At 45.9% G+C, this 3451-nt stretch overlaps 1 pseudogene; it reads left to right on the forward strand.

Moving 5' to 3' along the window:
- Positions 1-262: 262 nt before the first annotated feature.
- On the forward strand, positions 263-413 carry LOC128573254 (uncharacterized; annotated as a pseudogene).
- Positions 414-3451: the final 3038 nt, after the last annotated feature.

Here is a 3451-nt window from a genome sequence, read left to right on the forward strand (position 1 = left end):
TGAGAAAATCAATTTCTGTGGTTTAATCTATCCAATCTGGGGCATTTTATTACAGCAGCTCTGGCAAACTAATATAGCCTATGGAACTTTTAATTATGGCAAACCAGACTATATGGTTACCCATGCTTAAAAACCTCCAATGAGGGCGGCGCCTGTGGCTCAAAGGATTAGGGCACTGGCCTCATATGCCAGAGGTCGTGCGTTCAAACCCAACCCCAGCCAAAAGAAAAACTGCAAAAAAACAAACAAACAAACTCCATTGATACTTACCTAGCAGGGGAGATACCATGATCATCAGGGTGGTTCCCAGGGCGAGGCTCGTTCATTACACTCCAGACCCCTGTGATTTCCCTAAATGTGGGAAACTCGACTGCATAATTTGTGGTAGTAGCGGACTGTGTTCAGTTCAGATTAAAAACGAAAAACAAAAGCCTCCAATGACTTCCCGTGTAATTCAAATAAGATCTAAACTTCATAATCCTAGCAATCTAGGAGGTCAATGTGGGAGGATCACTTAAGCTCAGGAGTTCCAGACCAGCCTGAGCAAGAGCAAGACCCAGTCTCTAATAAAAATAGAAAAATGAGCTGGGTGCAGTGGTGGGCATCTGTAGTCCCAGCTACTTGGGAGGCTGAGACAGGAGGATTGCTTGAGCCCAGGAGTTTGAGGCTGCTGTGAGCTAGGCTGATGCCACAAAACTCTAACCTGGGCAACAGAGTGAGACTCTATCTCAACCCCCGTCCCCAAACCTAAAAAGGCTGGGAGCAGTGGCTCACACCTATAATCCTAGCACTCTGGAAGCTGGAAGCAGGTGAATTGCTTGAGTTCAGGGGTTCTTGAGACCAGCTTGAGCAAGAGTGAGACACGTCTCTACTAAAAATTGAAAAAACTAGCCAGGTGTGCTGGGGCATACCCATAGTCCCAGCTATTCAGGGGGCTGAGCCAGGGGATCGCTTGAGCCAAGAGTTTGAAGTTGCTGTGAGCTATGACACCACAGCACTCTACCCAGGGTGAGACTCAGTCTTTAAAAAAACAAAAACCAAAATTCCTTACCATGGCTTATAAGGTCCTGCAAAATTTGGATTTTCGCCTTCCTTTTCAATTTCATGCCATCATGCTCTCCCCTTTGCTCGCTATGCTGTGGTCACACTGCCTTCCTTTCTATGCCACCAAGACATCTAACTCATCCCTTCTTCAGGCTTTTTTCACCTGCTGTCCCCACTACCCAGAAATCTATAGTTCTGCAGGTCATTGTGTGGCCAGTCCCTTCTTGCCAGTTAAGCTCGAATGTTACCTCCTCAGAGAAGCCCTTCCTAATTGCCTTAGCTAATGTAGCACCCCCCCATCACTTCATTCCATTACTATATTTAATTTTCTTTACAGTATTAATTACTAGATGAAATTATTTTTTTTCATTCATTTACATGACTTTTTTTTTTTTTTTTTTGCAGTTTTTGGCCAGGGTCGGGGTCTGAACCTGCCACCTCCAGCATATGGGGCCAGCGCCCTACCCCTTTGAGCCACAGGTGCTGCCCTACCTGACTTTTTTTTTAAGAGACAGGGTCTTGCTCTGTCACCCAGGCTGAAATGTAGTGATGTGATCATAACTCAGTGCAGCCTTGAACTCCTGAGCTCAAGCGATCCTTCTGCCTGGGCCTCTCAAAGTGCTAGGATTATAGGCATGAGCGACAAACCCCCTATCCCCAAGCCTTTTTTTTGTCTTTTTTGTTTTTTTTTAGAGACAGAGTCTCACTTTATTGCCTTCGGTAGAGTGCTGTGGCGTCACAGCTCACAGCAACCTCCAACTCCTGGGATTAGGTGATTCTCTTGCCTCAGCCTCCTGAGTAACTGGGACTACAGGCACTGGCCAGAACGCCTGGCTATTTTTGTTGCAGTTTGGCCGAGGCCAGGTTCAAACCTGCCACCCTCGGTACATGGGGCTGGCGCCCTACCCACTGAGCCACAGGCACCGCCCTCCCCCCCCCCAAGCTTGTTGATCTTTTAATTTAATTAATTAATTAATTAATTTATTTATTTATTTATTTTATTTTTTTGCAGCTTTTGGCTGGGGCTGGGTTTGAACCTGCCACCTCCAGTCTATGGGGCTGACACCCTACCCCTTTGAGCCACAGGCGCTGCCCTGATTTTTTTATTTTTAAGGAAGCTGCCTCTTGCCGAGCAAGGTGGCTCATGCCTGTAATCCCAGCACTTGGGAGGCCAAGGCTGTTGGATTGCCTGAGCTCACAGGTTTGAAACCAGCCTGAGCCAGAGCAAGACCTTGTCTCTAAAAATAGCTGGGTGTTATGGTGGGCACCTGTAGTCCCACCTACTTGGAAGGCTGAGGCAAGAGAATCACTTAAGCCCGGGAGTTGGAGGTTGCTGTGAGCTGTGACACTACAGCACTCTACCGAGGGCAATAAAGTGAGACTTTATTGGAGTATGAGGTTGCTGTGACCTATGAGGCCACAACACTCTACCAAGGATGACATAATGAGACTCTATTTCACAAAAAAAAAAAAAAAAAAAAAGGAGGCTTTCTCTTTTGAGAACCAGGTCTGGATTCATGTTTTTTTAAATAAAACTTGTTATAAACATTAGTTGTACTTCCTTTTAGTTTTTTGGATCCTAGATCTGGGCCATCACATTCAATCCTTATAAAATGTCATGCTGTTTCAATGCTTTCTGGAGTTTGAATATATCCTTTTTTTCTTTTTGGAAACAGAGTCTTACCCTGACACTCTGGCTAGAGTGCAGTGGTGTCACAGCTCATAGCGACTTCAAATTCCTGGCCCAAGCGACCTTTATACCTCAGCCTCTATAGGGACTATAGGCATGCACCACTAACCCCAGCTACCTGAATATATCTTTAAGAATCTGGATTTTTCAGCCTGAGCAAGAGGGAGACCCTGTCTCTAAGAATAGCTGGTCATATGGCAGGCACCTGTAATCCCAGCTACTCAGGAGGCTGAGGCAAGATGATCACTTGAGCTGAAGAGTTTGAGATTGCTGTGAGCTATGACACCATAGCACCCTACTGACCGAAACAGAGTGAGACTGTCTCAAAAAAAAAGAATCTGTGGCTCAAGGGGCTAAGATGCCAGCCCCATACACCTGAGCTGGTAGGTTCGAATCCAGCCCAGGCCTGCCAAAGAACAATGATGGCTGCAACCAAAAAATAACTGGACAGTGTGGGAGGTGCCTGTAGTTACAGCTACTTCGGAGGCAAAGGCAGAAGAAATGCTTGAGCCCAGGAGTTGGAGGTTGCTGTGAGCTGTGATGCCATGGCACTCTACTCAGGGCGACAGCTTGAGGCTCTGTCTCAAAAAAAGAAAAAGAATCTGTATTCTGCGGTTGCTTATATTAATTTCATTTGCCATTGAGTCATTGAGTGTCTTGTATGTGCACATTACTATGGTTTTCTAAAAATCACACCTATCCTGAACACATCTGAGA

This window comes from Nycticebus coucang, chromosome 20 (assembly GCF_027406575.1).
Source record: "Nycticebus coucang isolate mNycCou1 chromosome 20, mNycCou1.pri, whole genome shotgun sequence".
NCBI lineage: Eukaryota > Metazoa > Chordata > Mammalia > Primates > Lorisidae > Nycticebus > Nycticebus coucang.